General features: G+C 42.5%; 1 protein-coding gene across 1 annotated transcript in view; it reads right to left on the bottom strand.

Annotated features, from left to right (window-relative positions):
- The window catches only part of TPRG1 (tumor protein p63 regulated 1), a 157,165-nt gene extending 138,287 nt beyond the window's left edge, over window positions 1-18,878 (bottom strand). Inside the window, exon 1 of the mRNA XM_080825066.1 lies at window positions 18,680-18,878. The gene's annotated coding sequence lies outside the window, so the exon portion shown is untranslated. The remainder of the gene's footprint in view (window positions 1-18,679) is intronic.
- Window positions 18,879-24,254: the final 5,376 nt, after the last annotated feature.

Below are 24,254 nucleotides of genomic sequence, written 5' to 3'. Positions count from 1 at the left end.
CGCTTCCTCTCCTGGAGCCTGGAAGATGTCTTTGCTTTTGATTTAAGTGCTGCTTTGTGGGGGATGTGTCAAAATCACTGACCCACAACTCAAAGGCACAAATGTTTGGAGAGTTAATTAAACCAGCTCTCCCACAAGACAATAGACAAGAAATAGTAAAGACATAAATTGATTCATTTCATGCAATCAATTCCTGTATCAGGACAGAGACTAGCACAGTAGAGAAATCTCCGGAGTCAGACAGGTTTGGGCTTCAATCCAGACCCCACAACTTACCAGCTGCCTGAGGTTGGGTAGCAATTTAAAAATCCTTAGCTTCCATTTTTTCAAATGTGTATAGATTCAATATTTACCTTGCAGGACAGGATAGGAATGAGAGGAACTAATGGTTTAAAGACCTAACAAAGTACCTAAACTATAATAGAGTCTTATGGAAAGATTTCGAGGAAAAGGAAGCTAGAAGTCTAATGATCAACAGAATCTATGTTAGAGACACTTGAACGGTTGGGATCAGAGCATGTAGTAACTAGTGATGGTGGGGAAGTCTTGTAGGCTTTCATACAAGCCTCAGATTTGTAAGTCATTGGGTATGTTGACTCAGATGTGAGTCATCTCTTCTCTCTGGGCACTGTCTTTTTCACATAGAGGAGGGGACTTGAACTACTTGGCCCCCACATTTCCTTCCAGTTCTGCCCACCACATTTCCTTCCACTTCTCTTAGTCTGGGACTCCACACAGGCCTGATTTGGAGCCCTCATTCTAAACTGAAGTAGAGAGCTAAAAGGCTATTTTCAAAGCAGATGAAATACCAAAAATAACAAGGTGGAATACATTTGTTTTTATCACCTTCATCCCAGTACAAATCAAAACTTACTAGTGCTTGGTTATATATTTATAGAGTCACATCTTTAAGAGAACCAGCGATACGAAATCAATAAGAAGAACAAGTTACTAGTTTGTTTTGGTTTTGGCTTTTTTTTAATAATCTTTTTTTTTAAGATTTTATTTATTCACTTGACAGACAAAGATCACAAGTAGGCAGAGAGAGAGGAGGAAGCAGGCTCCCTGCCGAGCAGAGAGCCCGATGCGGGGCTCAATCCCAGGACCCTGGGATCATGACCCGAGCCGAAGGCAGAGGCTTTAACCCACTGAGCCACCCAGGTGCCCCTTGGTTTTGGTTTTTAATTCAACAAGCAAGAAACACCAAATGGTGGGAACTTCTTGCCTGGTTTCATTAACTATTCCCTCCAACTAGTGAGGGTGGCACTTTGGAGAGGATGCCCTTCCTAGGCATTCATCCTGCCCTCCATCCTGCCCACCTGCCCCATTCAAGGTCAAGTTGTTCTCCCACCCCAACCAACCACAATGTTGTGGGTCATGGCCTCCTTTCCACCCTCTGAAGTGACCTAGCCATAACTTCTTGGATCCATTCACATAATGGAAGCTTCCATTGAGAGGATTTAATCTTAGAATAAAGGATTTCACCTTTTTCAACTGGCTATATAACTACGATTCAAAAATGAAACAAAACTAGATCTTCTTGTATGAAGTTGAGAGCCTCATGGAAGGGGTAATGATTTAAGCATCAATCCTAAATTAGATAGGTTTAAAATTAAAGATATTTATTGTATCAACTATGGGTACACATCCCTAGTGGAATATAAGGGAACCATTAGAAATCATATTTTTAAGACAGTTACATGATGGATAAAAATTCACACAATAATGTTAAGTAAAAAAGCAGGTCCAATGCTACATATAACCTAGGTTTTATTTTTAAAACCTAAAGTATATATAAATAAGCACAGAAAAGTCCTAGAAACTAACATACAGAAGTGTTAAAGTGAGCTTCTCTCTAGGAGGGGGAGGTTGTAAAAGATGTCACGGCATAAGCCTGTAGTCAAATATTAATTGACATGAAAAGATATATTATCATGAAACAGAAATGCAGATTTAAAATATTATATTAAAAATCACCCACACATGTATTAGAAACACATACACCAAAATGTTAAGAATGATTATCTCCGCATGACTGGCTTATGTATGATTTTTACTTTCTTCTTTACATTTTTCTAACTTTTCTAAATTTTATTTTTGCATTAGACATACATTATAGTTATGCTCGAGGCTCCCCAAAATGTGAAAACTAAAGTTTCAAGGATGTGTATCAAATGAATACGTCAGAGTCATGGGAGTGTGAGCACAAAAGGAATTGAGTGAAATATAAGAATAAACATCTAAGACCTCAGAAAACAGGTGGAGAAAGAGGCAATCACACAAGAAACCTTATCAAAGGTAGTGGTGACACAAGGAGCTTAGAAGGGCTCCATCATAGTCAGAGATCATTCTACCTGTAGGCTATGGAAATACACTTGTTTTTAATGTCCCTCTAGTAGCCCCACCCTACCACCTTAAGACGGCTTTCTCTAGCTATCTGTCTCAAACTCACTTGAGACAGATGGATCTTCTCAACAAGATGAAGCATTACCTGCACATAAGGTAAGTGTGCTTCCCTTTGGAGGCACTAGAGATTCCTCTAGGTCAGAAACCATCCTTTGTGCTGCTTTGTATCCCCGCCCCCACCCCCAGTATCAACCCCCAGTGCTCCCAACAGAAGGATGCTTACTAAATGTTTACTAGATACACCACATGGGGTATGGCAGAGGACAAGAGTAGAGTAGCGAGGGGAACCCATGGGTAATCCGCCTAGCACTACTAACCACAGCCCGTATGGCTTCCATGACAATGATTTGAAGAGATTTTGGTGACTTGACAGTGAGGCGAACAGTGGTAACACAGGCAAAGAAGTCCTGTGTTGAGAGATTTTCATTTATAGGGATTGATACTGATGACCTTTTGGAGCCATTTAACATTTCTTATTACGTTGTAGGTCATACATAAAAGCAAAAGGAAAAGGAATCTTCCCCTAAATCTACCATGCAGAGAAAATGAAAGTAAATTTTCATGTGTGTCTTTTAAGATTTCCATTTTATCTGTAGATAATCTCATTTTTTACTTCCAAAATGAAGTTATGCTGTAAATATTGTTTCAAAAGCTGCCTTTTACACTTCAGATATTGAGGCATATATTGTACATATACTTGCTATGTTGAATATTACACTGGGTGCCAAACACTTGGCTTTAACTGCATTGGCTGATTTCAAACTCATCACAGCCCTGTGGTCCAGGTATTGGAGTTACCCTCATTTTATAGATTAGGACACTGAATCTCAGAAAAGTTGAAGAATTTGCTCAGGGTCACACAGTTAGTGATAAGAGCTCTAAGTTGATCAAAATTCTCTCAAACTTCAAGGTTCTGTTTTCTGTCAGTGCACTAAATTATTCAGCTAATAAATAATTTCCTACAGTAGCATATTGGGGGCCATAAAGGTTTTGTTATGCCATCATCACTATTTATTTAACTCAACCCCTATTGTTTCTTATTCATGTTGCTGCTTCTTTACCTTGCTTTTTAAATGACTATGCACTGAAGATCCTTGCAGGTAAAACTTTTCAAGATCCTTACTTTTTTCCTCTGTATAAATTGCAGAAATGGAAATGCTGGGTCAAAGAGTTTGTAGATTTCAGGTGTTTGATAGATATGGCCACGTTACCCCTCCCAGAAATGTTGTAGAATTTAAGTCTCTGTAGAATCTGAAGACAATTTATATGTGAAATCTAAGAAAGAGAGAGAGAGAAAGAAATCAATCAACCAATCAATCTAAAGCGAAAACAAAAAAACAAGCTCATAGATAGAGATTGGTAGCTGCCAGAGGTAGAGATTGGCAGATGGGCAAAATGGTGGAAGGGATCAAAAGGTAAAGATTGCCAGTTATAAGATAAATAAGTCTTGGGATGTAATATACAGCATGGTGACTACAATTAATAATATTGTGTTGCATATTTGAAAGGTGCTGAGAGGGTAGATCTTAAAAGTTCTCATTACAAGGAAAGAAAGACTCTTGTAATGATGTACATTACATCATTGATGTAACATAATAGACATTAACTAGACACATTATGGTGATCATTTCACAGTATATGCAAGTACCAATTCATTACACTGTGACCTGAAACTAATATAATGCTACATGTCGATTATATTTCAATAAAAAATTTAAAAAATATATAGTCAATTTTCCTGCATGTCAGGAGAGAATTTTGTAATTTTAAAAAATATGTGTTTTGCAATTAACGGTTTAAATGAGTCCATTATTTGCTTTATCTTGCAATGCTTTTTTAAGTTATGAGTTTGAAAGATTGGAGGGGATGTGTGTGTTTAGACTTTTTTATTAGTTTTATTGTTTGGTCTTATTGATCCACAAGAATTCTTCATTCATACTAAATGCATAAACAAACAAATGTTCATAACGTCAACAGCTCTTAATGATTATAGTAACACTACTAAAAGTTACAGGTGTGTGTAATGATGGTATAAAATTTTCAGTATAGGCTTATCAGTTATACAGGCTTAGGTATGTCTGACTAAAGGGCACAATGAACCACACCAGTTGGCTTCTAAAGTTGTAAGTTTGACTTGCCTAACTTACTAACTGCATATAAGAATATCTTGGGAGAGACAAGATGGCGGGGAAGTAGGAGGAGGCGCCTTTTCAACCTGCACCCTAAAGTGAGCTGATTACCTACCAAAGAACTCCGATCACCCATGAAATCAGCCTGAGATCAGAGTTATACACGTCTGGATCTCTACGGGGGCCAGAAGACGCCAGTGGGCAGGTAAAGTGGAGTGGGAACGTCGGACTGATATCGGAAGATAAACAAAAGGGGGAGGGAGCCACCAGAGGCGACCGACTGGAAAATAATACCCCAATACGAGAGTGCCCGGCATCTGGGGACCAGCATTAACTTGGAGTCTTGTTGAAAGCACTCAAAAGAGCAAAGACTCGAGCGGGGAAATTGTGGGAATCGGGGCGGATAGGGATAGGGGCTTAAGTCCCCAGACCCAGGGCAGCATCCCCTGGCGCTGAGCCAGAGAGTGCGGCGGAGAAACCTGGTCTTTGTCCCGGAGCCGCCAGTGCGCCCGAGAACGGGTGGAGTCCGGCTCCCGGGAGGGGCTGGGAGCCACACCAGACGGCAGAACGCGCACCTTACTGGAGATGCGCGCGTGCCTCAACCTCCCCTGAGAGAGGTGCACGCCCAGCCTGGTGTTCTGGGACCCACGCGGCCATAGACCCACGCGGCGATAGAGCCGATAGAGCTGGAGGCGCCGCGCCCCAAACCATCCCCTGGGAGAGGTGCGCGCAAGACCTGAGCTCTTAGCCCCAACCAGCGGGAAAATCTCAGTGTGCGATTGCTGCTTGGAACCTCTCTGGCGGTCTGGAGCTGCCCAGACAGCCACAGCTGCCTTGGTTTTGCATACAAGCAGGAGATCCTGCGTCCCCAGGGACCGTGACTCAGAACCTGCTCTGCCAGCGGCCCAGCGGCTGCAGCACCTGCAGGGGAGCAGACTGAGGCTTCTCTCTGAGAGGGAGGTTGGGGTGCAGTTTTCTTTCCTCTAAACCTCCAAAAACCATCAAAAGCTGTCAAGGCGAGAGAAAAGAAGTGAACAAACATAAAAACCTCCAGAGAACAAAAACCTGAAAAAAAAACGTTTTTCTCAGAGCCCACCCCCTTGAGGGGGTCGGGAGGACTTAACTCAGGGAACATCATTGACTGAAAACCCACGTGGCAGCCCCGTCCCCCAGAAAACAAATCAGGAAAAAAAAAAGACTACAAGAGAACAACCACCACTACTTCATAGATACAACTTTTATTTTTAATTCTTTCCCACTATTCTGGTTCATTTTTTTTCTTTTTTTATATAGATAATTTTTTAACCTATTTACCATCACAGTGAGATGTCCAGTACATCAAATTCCATGATAAACTTCTAACCTGAATTTTTTGATACATACACATGTGTTTTTCTTTTGCTTTTCTATTTTCTTAATTTTTAAAAAAATTTTTAATTTAGTTTAGTCCAGTTTATTCCTTTTTTATTTTTATTTTCTAATATTCATATAGAGTTAAACTTCAAGGTAATCCCCTTTCTCCAAGCAATGCTACCCCTATAGGTGAACCAATTTTTAATCCCCCTTTTTCTTAGGAAAGTTGAGTCCTTTAACAAAGATATCAAGATACATCCAGGAAGAATCAAAATAACCTTCCTTGCCCACACCGAGAATCTATAACCATGCTCCCATCTTTTTCTTCTGCCAGTGTCTCTGTGTATTTATGTTTGTCCAGATAGTATATAAATCTTATACTTGGGGTTCTTCTTGACGAGGCTCCTCCTTTTTTTTGCTTATATATATATATATATTTTCTCTCGTCATATACTTTTATCAGTCTTTTTGTTTGTCTGTTTTTGTTTGTATACGTCATAAACCTTACCCTGGGGCCCATTTGGGCTGAACCTTCACTTTTATCTTCCCTTTTTTTCCTGTCTCTCTCTCTCCCTCTTTTTTCTTTTTCTTTTCTTTTTTCTCTCATTTGGGTGGGGAATCCTGAGTGCTCAGAAGCGTTCCAGGGTGCACCTTGACTGCACCAAGGTCAACACATCCAGCTACATCTGTCCAGTCATCTCTCACCAAAATGACTAGGAGGAGGAATCCCCAACAGAAGAAAAATACAGAGGATGGGCCTTCTGCAACAGAGCTAACGGCTATCAACATAGACAATATGTCAGAAAGAGAATTCAGGCTAACAATTATCCAGGCAATAGCTAGGTTGGAGAAAGCCATGGATGACCAAACAGAATTGATTAGGGCAGAATTGAAAGCGACCAGAGAGGAGGTTCATAATGTTAGGGCAGAGCTGAAGGCCACCAGGGATGAGGTTCACAACGCTCTCAATGAGTTCCAATCTAATCTAAATTCTCTAAAAGCTAGGGTAACTGAGACAGAAGATAGAATTAGTGATCTGGAGGACAAACAAATAGAGAGAAAGGATCAGGAGGAAGCCTGGAACAAACAGCTTAGAAGCCACGAAAACAGAATCAGGGAAATAAATGATGCCATGAAACGTTCCAACGTCAGAATTATTGGAATCCCTGAAGGGGAGGAGAAAGAAAGAAGTCTAGAAGATATAGTGGAACAAGTTTTTCATGAAAATTTTCCCAATCTTGCAAATGGAACAAGTGTTCATGTACTAGAAGTAGAAAGGTCCCCCCCCAAGATTATAAATTCAAAAAAAACATCCAGGCACCTCATAGTAAAATTGAGGGAATCATAATTGTAGATACAATCTCTTGAAAGCCGCTAGGACAAAGAAGCTCCTTACATACAGAGGAAAGCCCATCAGAATAACGTCAGACCTGTCCCCAGAGACCTGGCAAGCCAGAAAGGGCTGGCAAGATATATTCAGGGCACTAAATGAGAAGAACATGCAGCCAAGAATACTTTATCCAGCAAGACTGACATTCAAAATGGATGGAGAGATAAAGAGTTTCCAAGACCGGCAAGGCTTGAAAGACTATGCAACCACCAAGCCGACACTGCAGGAAATATTAAGGGGGGTTCTATAAAAGAGGAAAAATCCTAAGAAAAGCATTGAACAGAAATATAGAGACAATCGACAGAAAGAAAGACTTCAAAGATAACACAATGTCAATAAAAACGTATCTCTCAATAATCACTCTCAATGTGAATGGCCTAAATGCACCCATAAAACGACACAGGGTTGCAGATTGGATAAAGCGACAGGACCCATCCATATGTTGTCTACAAGAGACCCATTTTGAACCTAAAGATACACCCAGACTGAAAGTGAAGGGATGGAGAAGCATCTTTCACGCCAATGGGCCTCAAAAGAAGGCCGGGGTAGCGATCCTCATATCAGATAAATTAGATTTTAAACTAAAGACGGTAGTCAGGGATACAGAAGGACACTACATCATTCTTAAAGGGACTATCCACCAAGATGATCTAACAATTGTAAATATCTATGCCCCCAATATGGGAGCAGCCAATTACATAAGAAAACTATTAATCAAGATAAAGAGTCATATTGATATGAATACATTAATAGTAGGAGATCTTAACACGCCTCTCTCAGAAATAGACAGATCATCGAAGCAGAAAATCAATAAAGAAATAAGAGCATTGAATGATACATTGGACCAGATGGACCTCATAGATATATACAGAACATTCCACCCTAAAACAACAGAATACTCATTCTTCTCAAGTGCACATGGAACCTTCTCCAGAATAGACCACATACTGGGTCACAAATCAGGGCTCAACCGATACCAAAAGACTGAGATGATTCCCTGCATATTCTCAGATCACAATGCTTTGAAACTGGAGCTCAATCACAAGGAAAAGTTCAGAAGGAACTCAAATACCTGGAAGCTAAAGACCACCTTGCTTAAGAATGCTTGGATCAAACAGGAGATCAAAGAAGAACTTAAACAATTTATGGAAACCAATGAGAACGAAGACACTTCACTCCAAAACCTATGGGATACAGCAAAGGCGGTCCTAAGGGGGAAATTCATAGCCATCCAAGCCTCCCTCAAAAAAATGGAAAAATCCAGAATACACCAGCTGTCTCTACACCTTAAAGAACTGGAGAATCAACAACAAATCAAACCAACTCCACACGTAAGAAGGGAAATAATCAAGATTAGAGCAGAGATCAACGAGGTAGAAACCAGAGATACAGTAGAACGTATCAACGAAACTAGAAGCTGGTTTTTTGAAAGAGTCAATAAGATCGATAAACCATTGGCCACACTAATCCAAAAGAAAAGAGAGAAAGCCCAAATTAATAAAATTAAGAATGAAAAGGGAGAGATCACAACTAACACCAAGGAAGTAGAAACAATCATCAGAAGCTATTATCAACAGTTATATGCCAATAAGCTAAGCAACCTAGATGAAATGGATGCATTCCTGGAAAACTATAAACTCCCAAAATTGAACCAGGAAGAAATTGACAACCTGAATAGACCGATATCTAGTAACGAGATTGAAGCAGTGATCAAAAACCTCCCAAAAAACAAGAGCCCAGGACCTGACGGATTCCCTGGGGAATTCTATCAAACTTTCAAAGAAGAAATAATACCTATTCTCCTGAAGCTGTTTCAAAAAATTGAAGCAGAAGGAAAATTTCCAGACTCTTTTTATGAAGCCAGCATCACCCTGATCCCCAAACCAGGCAAAGACCCTACCAAAAAGGAGAATTTCAGACCGATATCACTGATGAATATGGATGCTAAGATTCTCAACAAGATCCTAGCAAACAGGATCCAACAGCACATTAAAAAGATTATCCACCATGACCAGGTAGGATTCATCCCTGGGTTACAAGGATGGTTCAACATTCGCAAATCAATCAATGTGATAGAACAAATCAATAAGAGAAGAGAGAAGAACCACATGATCCTCTCCATTGATGCAGAAAAAGCTTTTGACAAAATCCAGCATCCGTTCCTGATTAAAACGCTTCAAAGTATAGGGATAGAGGGAACATTCCTGAACTTCATCAAATCTATCTATGAAAAACCCACAGCAAATATCATCCTCAATGGGAAAAAGCTTGCAGCCTTCCCATTGAGATCAGGAACACGACAAGGATGCCCACTCTCACCACTCTTGTTCAACATAGTATTAGAAGTCCTAGCAACAGCAATCAGACAACAAAGAGAAATAAAAGGTATCCAGATTGGCAAGGAAGAAGTCAAACTCTCTCTCTTCGCAGATGACATGATTCTTTATATGGAAAACCCGAAAGACTCCACCCCCAAACTACTAGAACTCATACAGCAATTCAGTAATGTAGCAGGATACAAAGTCAATGTCCAGAAATCAGTGGCTTTCTTATACACTAACAATGAAAATACAGAAAGGCAAATTAGAGAATCGATTCCATTTACTATAGCACCAAAAACCATAAGATACCTCGGAATAAACCTAACCAAAGAGGTTAAAGATCTGTACTCGAGGAACTACAGAACACTCCTAAAAGAAATTGAAGAAGACACAAAAAGATGGAAGACCATTCCATGCTCTTGGATGGGAAGAATAAACATCGTTAAAATGTCTATACTGCCCAGAGCAATCTATACTTTTAATGCCATTCCAATCAAAATTCCACCAGTATTTTTCAAAGAGCTGGAGCAAATAATACTAAAATTTGTATGGAATGAGAAGAGACCCCGAATTGCTAAGGAAATGTTGAAAAACAAAAATAAAACTGGTGGCATCACGTTACCTGATTTCAAGCTTTACTACAAAGCTGTGATCACCAAGACAGCATGGTACTGGCATAAAAACAGACACATGGACCAGTGGAACAGAGTAGAGAGCCCAGATATGGACCCTCAACTCTATGGTCAAATAATCTTTGACAAAACAGGAAAAAATATCCAGTGGAAAAAAGACAGTCTCTTCAATAAATGGTGCTGGGAAAACTGGACAGCTATATGTAGAAGAATGAAACTTGACCATTCTCTTACACCGTACACAAAGATAAACTCGAAATGGATAAAAGACCTCAACGTGAGACAGGAATCCATCAGAATCCTCGAGGAGAACATAGGGAGTAACCTCTTTGATATCAGCCACAGCAACTTCTTTCAAGATATGTCTCCAAAGGCGAAGGAAACAAAGGCAAAGATGAACTTCTGGGACTTCATCAAGATAAAAAGCTTCTGCACAGCAAAAGAAACAGTCATCAAAACAAAGAGGCAACCCACGGAATGGGAGAAGATATTTGCAAATGACAGTACAGATAAAAGGTTGATATCCAGGATCTATAAAGAACTCCTCAAACTCAACACACACAAAACAGATAATCATATTAAAAAATGGGCAGAAGATATGAACAGACACTTCTCCAAGGAAGACATACAAATGGCTACCAGACACATGAAAAAATGTTCATCATCACTAGCCATCAGGGAGATTCAAATCAAAACCACATTGAGATACCACCTTACACCAGTTAGAATGGCCAAAATTAGCAAGACAGGAAACAACGTGTGTTGGAGAGGATGTGGAGAAAGGGGAACCCTCTTACACTGTTGGTGGGAATGCAAACTGGTGCAGCCACTTTGGAGAACAGTGTGGAGATTCCTCAGGAAATTAAAAATAGATCTTCCCTATGACCCTGCAATTGCACTGCTGGGTATTTACCCCAAAGATACAGATGTAGTGAAAAGAAGGGCCATCTGTACCCCAATGTTTATAGCAGCAATGGCCACGGTCGCCAAACTGTGGAAAGAACCAAGATGCCCTTCAACGGATGAATGGATAAGGAAGATGTGGTCCATATACACTATGGAGTATTATGCCTCCATCAGAAAGGACGAATACCCAACTTTTGTAGCAACATGGACAGGACTGGAAGTGATTATGCTGAGTGAAATAAGTCAAACAGAGAAAGTCAAGTATCATATGGTTTCACTTATTGGTGGAGCATAACAAATAATATAGAGGACAAGGGTAGATGGAGAGGAGAAGGGAGTTGAGGGAAATTGGAAGGGGAGGTGAACCATGAGAGACTATGGACTCTGAAAAACAACCTGAGGGTTTTGAAGGGGCGGGGTGGGAGGGTGGGGGAACCAGGTGGTGGGTATTAGGGAGGGCACAGATTGCATGGAGCACTGGGTGTGGTGAAAAAACAATGAATACTGTTACACTGAAAATAAATAAAAAATTTAAAAAAAAAAAAAAGAATATCTTGAACTTGGGTACTCTACTTTTTTTTCCTGTGTGATATAGATTAGTCTTCACAGTGCAACTCTACATGGTACAAAATACTTCATTTTAATTTATCAATTCAAACATATTTTGGGGAACCATTTCTGTGCCAACCCTGGTGCTGGGAAAGACAGAGAAATGGAGAGTAGAAGAAAACCTGCAAATAAAATTTCTGCCCTTAAGGAGTAAATTGTCTATAAAAGAATCAGATCTGCCAAAAGATAATTATAAGATGGCTGGATAAAGACCTAGATAGGCATCTGCTCAAAGTGCAAAGAAGCATTCTAGGGGCAGTGCAGAGTCATGCTGAGCTGTCTGGAGCTATATGGATCTAAGAGTTCTTATACAAAGCAAAACACCAAACAGACATGTCCTTTTCTGGGCTGGGTCAAATAATATAGGTTTCAATGTATCCCTGCTTACAGAGTAGTAATATCCCAGTTGGGACCCACATAGGGTTGAAGACCCAGAAATTTGTGGTTGGAGCTCCATGTAAACAGGAAGAACTTTAATCATGTATGGCCTTCAAGTGGAAAGAAAGCAGCAGACACCATTAAGGATGTATTATATATTGCATTCTCAAGAAAAAAAAGGAAAAAGAGAAGAAATTGCATTCTTGTGATCCAGCATGGAAATGGCTCAACACGAAGTCCTGTGTTGACCATCCTTGGAAGATTCTTTCCAAATATGACAAGTTTGCACTGATGCAGATACTGAGTTCCCTCCCAAGGCCCCAGACATCCTGCATCTGGTTAAACCGCATCTACAGTTCAGGAAGCACTGCTGTGAAGTCCAGATTCCTTGGGATGTATGAAAGGGGCTTAAACAATGACAAAGTCAAAGCTTCATAAAGCTTTATAGAACATTCTAAGGCTCTACAGGATCTCCAAAATTATCTGCGTAGTATGAGGCTGTGGCAGAGAAGAGAACAATGAATTTGACTTTCAGAGCCCAGATTTGAGTCCCGTCTCTTATTAGATTGCTGTGAGGTTTGGGACAGAGGACTTCAACCCCCTGAGCCTTATTTTCCTTCTCTGAAAAAAGGTAAGATGATTACCTTTACCAAGACTAATTCACAGAGGTAGAAAAAAGAAAATACTTTATGTGTATCAGTCAGTTTAAAAGCTCTATAAAAGTATTTTTTGATCATTGCCTCCCACCTTAAGGGGAGAAAAATGCCTCCCTCTTTCCCCCTCCCCTTTGTGTCCATTTTCTCTGGGTCCTTCTACAAATGAGCTCCTTGGAAAGAACATGTGTATTCATCAGCTCCAATTCCTCTTATTCCATTCTCTCCAGATGCCACCCAGCCATACTGCTTTCTGTGTATTCAGATCTCTGACCTCATCTCCCTCCACCTCTCAGTAGCATCTGTGCCATCTGGCCTCCCTCTTCTCAGAAATCTTCTGCAGTTGGATCTCAGAGAGCATGGCACTCACCTAGTGTGGGCCACCACTCCGGCTGCTGCTTCTCCATCTTTTGTCTTGGTTCCCATGGAACCAGAGAGAAGTAGTGGGTGGTGGGAGTAGAAGGAGTAGTCTGCTCCAGGTACAGATGGTAAAGGGACACACTGTCTATAGAAAATGTAAATGAAAAATACTCTTCATTATTACCATGTGCTGAGGATTCTAAACAATTTCAGTGAAGATCCCTCTACTGGTGTAGAACTGCCCCCACCATGCCCCTTTCCCTTTGGTACACTGTTGACTGGGTTCTTCTCACCTCCCTAACCCAAAATCTTGCAGTATCCAGGTCAGCCCTTCAATCTCTCACTTACTTTGTTTCTTTCTTTCTTTCTTTCATCTTTTTTTTTTTTTTTGGTGTATACTAACTCCTTTGATAATCTTATTTAAATCCATTGCTGTAAGTATCATGTATATATTGGTGACATTTTGTCTTCAGTTCAGATATCCTCACTGAATCTCAGATTTGTATATAAACTCACTAATCCACATCTCCAACTTAACCTGTCTAAAAGTAATCTAGTGTTCCCTCAAAACTTGTCCCTGCCATGGTCTTCTCCATCACAGACAGAAGGCCACTGCTTTCTACCAGTTGCTCATCAAAAGCCTTGGAGCCATCCTTGGCTCCTTCCTGTCCCATTATTCACCATTCAATCCATCTCAACCATAAGATGCAAACACATGTCCTCATCTCTGCCACTACCAACTTGTCTAAGCTTCCACATCACTTAGCCAGATTTTAGCAGTAACTCCTTTATGAATCCCCCTGTTTCTGCCTGGCTTCTCCCTACCCCACCCTCATCTATTCTCAACACACAGACCAAGGACTTCCTTTGAAATGTAAGTTAGACCATGTCATTCCTCTGTCCAAAAATCTGCAAATGGCTCTCATTTTACTCAGAGTGAAAGTCAAAGTCCCTATTGTGTCTTACAGGGCCTGCATTTCGCTGTCCCCTTCCCCACCCTGCCATCATCTTTCTAGCTTTATTTCTAAGGATTTTTCTGCTCAGTCTACTCTCTGTGATATACTTTAAAGGCACAGGCAGATATGCTTCTGTCTGGGGACCTTCACCCTTGCTATTCTAGACGTGTGGACCACAATTTGCCCAGCTATTTACATGACACATTCCCTTGTATCATTAGGATCTTTACTCAAATAACAACTTATTTCTCCTCAAGCACCCTCTCCAAAATCTCAACTCTCCAAGACTTCCTATATCTTTCCCTACTTTTTCTCTATATCTCATATATTGTATATTTTACTGATTGATTTGTTTATTTTCCATCTGTCTCATGAGACATGGAAGCTACTTGGGGCAGAGATTATTTCTTTTTGTTCTTTGCAGAGGTTTTCCCAAACCCTAGAATCCATATTCAATAAATAGTTTTGAATGAATGAAACTTGAAGTGATGTTTGTATTGAACAGATATTCAGTGGATACCTTTAAGTGAATCTCTGTGCCACATCACCTGCATACTTCCCCTGAAGCACAGGCCTTTGAGATGGGGGTACAATGCTGATCCAATCTCACAGACAAACATGTGCATGAAAATTAGAACAGTTTGGTCAATTACACAAATACCTTGTGGTATGTGTGGAAACATTGTTCTGGTGACTGGTGGAGTCCTTCACAAGATCAGAACCTTCCCTTCGGCCCATCAGAAATGCTACCAACCACAGTGAAGCCTTCAAATATTTGTGGAATTCTCCAGCAGGGTTTTAAGGAAAGAGCTGAGGACTAGGACATCCAAGAACCTTCTATATATATTCCTTGTGGGGGGTGGGGTGACTGCTTTCCAAACCAAAGGAAAAAGCTTATCAGCTAAAAATAACACTCTATATCTCACAAGAACTTATGCACATCACTTTTCCAACTTTCAGATAACCCAGAAGAATAAACTTGCTCTAAAAAAAAATAAAAAATAAAAAAATCTTAACCTTTTTCCCCCCAAGTATTCCTTACAAGTTCTCAACATATCTCAACATCTCAACATTTCAACATATGAAAAATATTTTCATCAATCTTTGTAATTCTTCTGTATATTACCACTTTGCCTTGGTCCCTAAGCAGCTGATACTGTCTACCATGTTTAGAAGTGTTCAGTTCTGTTTTTTTCCTCTTATTTTTTTTCGAAAAACCTAACGCTAAACTTAGTGGTACCTACACGGATGTTCTGTCACTGCCAATGTATGGACTTGGGGAGCCATGAACTTGGATTAAATGTCTGGTCAATAGTTTTACATTCCTTGAATCCACCACGTTGTGCCTCCTCTGAAGCCCTTAGCTTGTCACTCAGCACCCAAGATCTGGTACAGACCCACTTTCCTAGCTTCAATTCCCCTCCATCCCACTGGCCCTATATGTACCCACAACAAATACTCTCTCAAGTACACTTCAGATAGCACTGAATGAGTTTATTTAAATTCTTTTTTTGCTAGAAACTCTTCCTACCTCTATCTGTCCAAAGCCCAGGTCAAATACCATTTCTTCCTTACAGCCATCCTGGTGACAACCTATATAGTTTCCATGAATATCTCTTCAATCAGAAAAACCAACAACATTGGCTTTCTTCTTCTTGTAGCATTTATTATTTTTTATCCTGTATTGTGGTTATGTGTGTGCACATTTCACTACTAGTAAGTCCCTTTGGGGAAGTGTCTTTGCTCTTCATCCCTAAATCCCCCAGCTTAGGATGATGCACACTATAAGTGATCAAGAAGTGATTACTTTATTAGTGAATGGATTACAGAAAATGTATTATTGGGCTAGTGTCCAGAATTTCAGCAATTTGTTCTGTATTCTTTGGGAATGTGGAGCATTGTGTTGTATTCTATGTGCTATCACACATCATAATTTCTTTTCTTATTTTTGTGACATTGATCTATTGAGTAAAGATCTATTGTGCTTTTCATTTTTTCTCTTGTGGGCACCCAGAGATTGTGCTGCAACTGTGTCAGTAGCTAAATACTTAAGCTTCCTAGTCACTGAGCTTTGACATTTGGTTTAATATCCTGGGTTGGTATCAGGGTCAATGGCATGTTCTGCTAAGTCATCATTTTTCTTCCTACCTCGCAAATAATAAGAAGTTAGGACTAAAGAATTAATTTCACCTCCTCTGTGGTGACATTGATCTGTGGCCTGGCCTATCATTGTCTGGAACTAGGTTTCCCCTGATACACAGAATGATTTGAGCCCATGACAGATTAGTAGAGACCAGCACTGACAAATGAAAATACATGGCAGCCAAAATCAGGTCCCACAGACATGTGAATGATTGAGGAATACATGCTCTGTCTACAAGAAGCACATGCTGCCCAGACCCAGCCGATATGTTTTCCATGTGGGTATTTGGACCCACTATAACCAGATCTTCCGATCTTCCTTAAAAATGATATATCTGAACTTTAACAAGAAATTCCCCTGGATGTTAGATACCTGCAACTGGTTCAATTTGGTTTACCACTGCACCACAAACAAAACAAATCTGAATGCTGGACTCACCTGTGGCCACTGGTCTGCAGCCCCTGGATTAAAGGAACTCTAGACCTCAACCCTGCCATTGAACTCCATAATTCTGAATCCAAGATCAATCAGCATGACAACCAGTCAAACCGGATAACATCTCTCATATCTAAAAGATACAAAGATCTAGATTGGCTGAACAAAATGAAGATGCTGCCACTGCTTGCACATCTCCTAACCCTATATGTAAGAAGAAGTTCCGGAATTTGGCTGAAACAAATATTGTGCAAGAACCAAGCTAACAAGGAAAGAGTCTTCTCTAGAAAATGCCCCTACTCTCTATAGGGTATAATATTTCCATAAATGCTAAGAAAAGGCCAAAGTGCTGTAACATGTTTCATTGAAAGGAATCTTCAAGGACATCTGGGTCCAATCCCCCAAATGACACAGCTCCTGCTTCTGCTGAGGGATCCTGGCACTGTTCAGTATGTGTCATGGGCAGTGAAAGAGTAGGAATGTGTGTTTGACTGACAGCTCTAATGATTGCTGACCTTGTGGCCTTGTGCACATCATGTCATCTTTCTGGGCTTCAGTTTCTCCATTTTGAATACGGTAATTGATTAAGTGACTTCTTTAAGATGCTTACAGCCGGGCACTAAGAATATACAGAAGTCTTCCAAAGAGGGTGTAGCATGGCAACCCACTGCATTGTGGTGGGCTCATGGGGATGAATATTAGCACTGTCATAACAAACTGAAACACACGCACATACACACACACACACTTGCACAAAATATTTCCTTCCACAACTAAGAATGATACAACCTTTTGAGCATGAAGGGAAAATGATAGCTAAAATTAGCATCTTAAAAAATAAACTACATAATCACTGAAGATGAGATTTTCTTAAAACTATAGAACAATGAGATATAATGATAGCTGTCATAAGAGAGGAAATTGCAGGAGTCAATTTGAAAAGGATTTGGGGGTGTTCCCTCCCCCCCTCATTGAGATGTTTTCCACATACCACAGGAAGATGGAAAAGCTAAATATTTCCCCAGGGCTTTTGTGAGCTGTGCCTCATAAGGCTCCTGCTGACATTAGGAGTGTCATCCAGCCCCAGATGCAAGCCTTCTCATACAGAGAGTAAGAGCATATTTCGGGCTCCACGGAGCCATTTTCCCACATTTGCATATCACTTTTTGGGTTGCAAGGCCTCTTTATATACATATTCTCATTTATTCTCTAGAAGCAACCCTATCTGATGGAGCCTATATAGCATTATAAGATCTGTCTCGGATGAGTTCAAAAATATCCCTCCCGACCTGCCTATAAGGAAATAACACCTTTTGTTTCTCACTGGACTGTGCAGGAAGCCCTTTCACTTTTCGTGGCTTTTTGAGATAAGGTATGACCTGCTGGGTCGTACAAAAGAGGAAGAGAGGGACGCCTGGGTGGCTCAGTGGGTTAAAGCCTCTGCCTTCAGCTCAGGTCATGATCCCAGGGTCCTGGGATCGAGCCCCGTGTAGGATTCTCCGTTCAGTGGGGAGCCTGCTTCCCCCCCTCTCTCTCTGCCTGCCTCTCTGCCTGCTTGTGATCTCTGCCTGTCAAATAAATAAAATCTTAAAAAAAAAAAAAAGAGGAAGAGAGAAGGAGGAATCAAATCTAATCTTGGCCTTAGCCTGCTCATCTTCCTAGAACAAATCGCTTCAAATCACCAAGCCTCTGTTCACTAAGCCATTGAATAGAGAAAATTATACCTATCCTACTGCTTTTATAAGACAGTTGAGATCAAAATCAATATATAGATAAGTATGTCAAGTAATTTTGTAGGCCAAAGAACGCTGATCTACAAACCTCATCAATCCCGGACAGCAAGGACGAAGGGAGGACTTACCTGTGGTCGAGGTGAGCTGCAAGCCTAGACGAACAGCCTGTCCGTGGTGGAAGTGACCAGAAAGCCAGGCTAGGGGCTAGGAGCAATAGACACAGAGAGAGAAACCCCATCTCTTTGCAGAACCAGGGACAAGCCAGCTGGTCTTACCTGACGAGGCTGTGGCTGACCCTCAAGGATCTTCTTTCTCTTCTTTGTTGAGGGGGGACAGAGCACAGAGAGTGGTTGGCTCAGCCGAAGCCCAACACAAGGGTGCCCTTGGGTTGTCACCCCCTCAGTCTGAACCCTGCCTCACCGAGTGGATTGCGAGTTATAAGTTACGTGCTCAGTCTCAAACAAATGGTCCAATAAAAGGATTGAGGATGTTTACAGGGTGGAACTCAACCTGTCAGGGACAGGTTTGTGGGTGGGGCCTTTCTCATTCTAGTGACACACCTCTCTCTCGTCCTCTTCTTCAAGAAGACCTGGATTTTCCTGCCAACTTCCTCTCTGACTGAAATCTTCTCATGAGGTGAGCAGGGGCAGCCTCCTGTCCTTTCCCCCACATCATCTGCAGGCTCCCAATTAACTACAAGGAAGCTTAAGCCTGAAGCTTTTGTTCTATTGTTAGTATTCTCTTCTGAGGACTTGATTTATTGGCTATCTGGGATTCCGAGCATCATTTCCACTTTCCATCAGAGATATAGAGGACATGCAGAGCAGTCTGTCTCCATGAGAGGACAGACACACATGCAACATCATCTCTGGTCAATATTTCTTCTACAGTGTTTACCACATGGCATGGTTTTCCCTTCAAGTGTATGTCCCTCTCATTAGACTGTGAGTCCCTGGAGGGAGGTGACCACACCTTATTCTCTCATACATTCCCCTCAATGTCCAGCATGTAGCAAGGGCCAAATAAATACATACTGAATGAATGATGATCAAAGAATACCTGCTTAATGAGTCGTAATCTGCCATGGAATGGCTTTGTAACCAATGGGAGAGAACCACCAGCCCCTGCGCTGATATTTTTGGTCATCTGTAAACTGGGGATATCATTCTACCTTCAAAGATGTTGCATTTGAAAGGATAAGCATAGGAAATGAACCTAGGATAAGAGTTGACACAGTAACCACTGTTAGAAAATACAATTCCATTATAATTAATTGATCTTGAAACCCAAATAAGACTTTTCTACATAGAGAGTCAGTATATGAAGTATGAGCAGTAAAAAGGTATCATGTGTCCGCCAGTCTTTTTACATGCCCCCATAATGTCTAGAACATAATCAATGAGTAGTTAACTGAGTTATTCAACAAGTAATTAACTGAGCAACCCCCTTGGCCATTCTCAGTTCTCAGTGTAGACAAGGATAGAAAAATGAACTAGACACCGCGCCTGGCATGAAGATTCCAGAAAATAAAATATGTAGAAAGTGATGAGCACCTGAACACCACAGATAGGATCAGAACCACTGCTGAGGGAAACCCTGAGGAGGAAGAAATCCAGGAAGGCTTCAAGAGGGAGGAGACAGCCTTAGCTTTGGGCTGGTAGGAAGAGTTGGCATTCGACAAGTACAGACGGTGCAGTCAACTGTGAGATGGACTGTCCCCTCATGTAACTGATTTAAGCCTTCCATACTACAGACCCCAGGATGAAAAGAGGGTTTCACATAAGCAGTATCTAGGTCACTCCACTTCTACACCACAAAACTACAGGGCCATGAGAAGTGATTGCAAGACAAATATTGTTTCCACTCAGCCATGGTGTCTTTCTGGTACTTAGCCAGGGGCGGAGGGGAAAGTGGCTGAGAGGTGCAGCATCCCAGCCTGGGACCAAGTCATGCATCGCTGTTTGAAGCACATTGTTTTAAAGGGCAAGAGATTCTGAAAAGACATCTATGTCCACGGGGCAACTGAGGATCACCAGGCTTCCAGTGGCCATGAGATGCTCCTCCCAGCCCGCGCTATGCTCCAGCCACCCTGCAGCCTGCAGTAATGGGGGGGCGGCAACTCTATAGCCAGGGACGAGGGCACAGCCACTGAAGATTGTCCCATAAAAATCCTAGGCTCTGGACCCCCTTTGCCACTCCCTGGAACTAACTGGCAAGTAGCTATGTTCTTCCCTGGCCTCAGTTGGCTCTTCTGTGCAATGGGAATTCTAACACAGACCCCACGCACCTGCCCAGGCTGAAGAAGGAGATCATGAGATTCTGGAGGTGAGATGAGCCTTGTTAATGCTAAGTCCTGCTGTGAATGTGCAGCACTGTCACGATGGGACATATGATGACATGCAGGATTCACCTCGCCTCTGCTGGCTTCAGGGATGGCAAAGGCTGTGTGCAGGTGTCCTGGTGGCTGACAAATTCCACTACCAAGGAACCAAGAATCACAGAACCATTTTACCAGATAAGCACTTAGCCATCATTTCTTTTGGTACCTGGTCCCTTCTCCCTCTTCTGTGATGGCCTTTACAGTTCCCTCTTTACTTTAATTCTGCTGTCACTGGCAGAAAATGTAAGCTGTTGCTTATTTGGGTCAGGAAACATGGGTTTATTAGATCTCCCCTCCTGCCATTTCGCTGCTGGGGACAGGGTGATCCTGATGACCCCTAGCTGCCCTCTCCCTGACTTTGGCAGGGCGGCTCCCTTACAGCCATGCCCGGGGCAGCAGATGGGTGGGAGAAAGGACAGGTCAGCATGGATCCTCACCAGGTCTGAACCAGAACCCAGGGCTTCCCCTCATGCCGAGAAGGACTGATACACAGGCATACACCCCGGCGGGTAAATGGGTTGTGTCTGTAGCAATCCCGCATCCCTGCTCCCCAGCCCTGCCTCCTTCCTGGGAGTCTTTTCGTAAAGAAGAGCACAGGGATGATATGCAGACACTGAAAGACACTGCTGTCAGAGCCAACAGGAACCTGCAGGCAGGTTACCCGCTGAGGAATGTAGGCAACATGAATTTCCCTTTCTCTTGAGTCCCACAGCACACAGCAGGCTCCACTAGCGTCACTCTCCACCGTGGTTAGTCTTCTCCCCTGATCCTTATCTGTCTGCTCCCTTTACAAGGAAGGAGCCTTGTCTTAAACATTGTATTTGGGACCAAGTACAGGACAAAGGCAATAGGGGTGCTCAAGAGATTTCAGACAGAGGGAAGGATGGATGGACAAACCGATAGATGGACGGACGGATAGATGGACAGATGGACAGACAAACACACAGGTGTATGAACTACTCTGCTCCCCTGTGTGGCCCAACAAGGCCCAGCCACTGGAGAAAAGACGAGCAGGAGGAGAAGCACGACGCTCCCCTGTGATTTTGACAGGGGACTAAATTCAGCCCAAAGCATCTTTCTTCCTCTCTCTATTTACTCTGGACAATCTGTCCCTTATCAGATGAGCTCAAGGCTGGTTGGAAATATGCGTATTTTATTTGACAATATCTTCTTCTTCCAGTTTTGTTTTGCCGCACAGACATTTGTCTGTTTTGCTGTATGTTGTGTATCAGATAGGACTCAGACAAACTGCTCTGGCTTTCTAAACTGTTTTGTTTTCTCCATTCAGTTATCATCGATCGCTTTTCCCTTCCTGCATCTCACTCTCGTTCCCAAATTCCAATTTCACCCACAGTGAGAGAGAACAATTCCACGGATACCAAGCTCTATCGAGGGCTAGAGAGGGCACCGACGTTACAAGGCCGGAGAACCAGTCCCCAGGCACCACCAACGAGCAGCACGACCTTCCATGGTTCACCTTTCCTAGCTTCGCCCGCTTCTTCGCAAAATAAAGTCTGCTCTTGACTGCCGCGGCATCTGCGTGGAAAACCCTGAAACTCTCTGACCACCAAGCCGCACTAAGGCTTGTGCCATTTTTCACATTCACTGCAACTGGGGAAGATTTCTCATCTTTAGCTTTGGTTCAAGGCAATGGTCTGGTGTCTATTGGACTAATGAAGCCCCCCCACTAACTCTTGCCTCCAGATCCCCATCCCACTCCCTGATCCAACCCACCCAGGGTGACTTCCTGGGCAAATAGCCCATGCAGGAGCCCAGAGCCCTGTAGATAGAAGGCTCCATGCTGGGTTGTGTTCAGCTGTCACCATGTTGAAATTCATAATTTTTGGACAAGGGGTCTGCGTTTTCATTTTGCACTGAGGCTTGCAAACAGTGCAGCCAGTCTTACAAACCCGGTCCCCCAAAGCAATATGGAAGGAAAACATCAGAAAAAGAGAACAACGGAACAGCCTTGCCAGCCACTGATGGAGGCGCAAAGGGCTCCCCACATGCAGAGCCTGGCCATGGAACGCCCTTCACTGTAAACAGTTAACCAAAGAGAAGACAAGGTAGGAGAACATGAAACTTGCCACAGGCCCCACCCCTATCAAGCTTCCCCATCTTGGGTGGATTGGGGGCCTGACTCATGCCCAAGGTGTGGCTCGCCATTCCTGTCAGCACACTGAGCTCCTCCCTGCTCATGGAGCTCAGGAGGAAGTGTGGGTTGCCCTGGAGTGAACGTGGAAACCATCCAGTCACCACCTGACATCACAGGGCTAGACAGGGTTTTAGAGCAGCCATCACAGGCCACTCTTTACAGGGAAACAATCCGCTCCAGGTTTGAGAACAGACTGACCCACATACACACTGGGAGTCCATTTCCTGTGCTGCTCTCAGCATTAATTCCCTTTCGACTGACTTCTCTTTTCTATCTGTTTGGGATCCACAGGGACATACCCTACTTGTCTGTCACACCAGTAACATAAGTCCATCCCGGGTACAGTGACCAGCAGGTTCCACTGTTTAACATATGGACATCAGATTAAATAGAGGATGAGCCTGGTATTTTAAATCTGCAGTACAATGAAACTATTACCACTGGCTCTTCTCTCCTACCCAAAGTTCTTCTAATAGCCCAAGTCAGATCATATGTCTCAGTAAAGAAGAAATCAAAGAAGGCAGGCAAAACTTGACCAAACTTAAACATGTAAATAAAGAGCCTATCATAAACAACATGAAAATAAAACAAGGTTTTGAAACACAGAGACTCCAGCCCCAAGGGCACCTGGGGGGCTCAGTCGGTTAAGCCTCTGCCTTTGCCTCAGGTCATGATCCCAGGGTCCTGGGATCAAGTCCCACATCAGGTTCCCTGCTCAGTGGAGAGCCTACTTCTCCCTCTGCCCCTTTCTATACCACTCATGCTCTCTCTATCTCCCTCTCTCTCTCAAATAAATAAAGTATATTAAAAAAGAAGAAGAAGAAGAAGAGGAGGAAGAAGAAGAAGGAGAAGAAGAAGAAGAAACATCGAGACTCCAAGGGAAGCCTGAAGGGCACTAGTTAGGATGAAAGGAATGACACACCTGTATGTACAGAGAGTCACTGCTGAGGGCTGGCTCACTAACGTTCTGGTTGTACTTGGGCAAGCATACACTTCAGAAAGTTTCCCTCTCTGGACTTAGGCTTCCTGACCAACAGCACAAGGAGGGTTGGACATGCTCAGAGTGAGGGTCCTTCCAGGGCTAGCCTTCGGTGCTTCTAAGAACCAAAAGGCTATTGGGGTGCCTGGGTGGCTCAGTGGGTTGAGGCCTCTGCCTTTGGCTCAGGTCATGATCCCAGGGTCCTGGGATCGAGCCCCGCATCGGGCTCTCTGCTCAGAGGGGAGCCTGCTTCCCCCGCTCTCTCTCTGCCTGCCTCTCTGCCTACTTGTGATCTTTGTCTGTCAAATAAATAAATAAAATCTTAAAAAAAAAAAA

This window comes from Martes martes (assembly GCF_963455335.1).
Source record: "Martes martes genome assembly, chromosome: 1".
In the NCBI taxonomy this organism is placed as follows: Eukaryota; Metazoa; Chordata; class Mammalia; order Carnivora; family Mustelidae; genus Martes; species Martes martes.
Note: the sequence above shows the minus strand (reverse complement) of the source record. Positions and strands in the feature narration are given on the sequence as shown.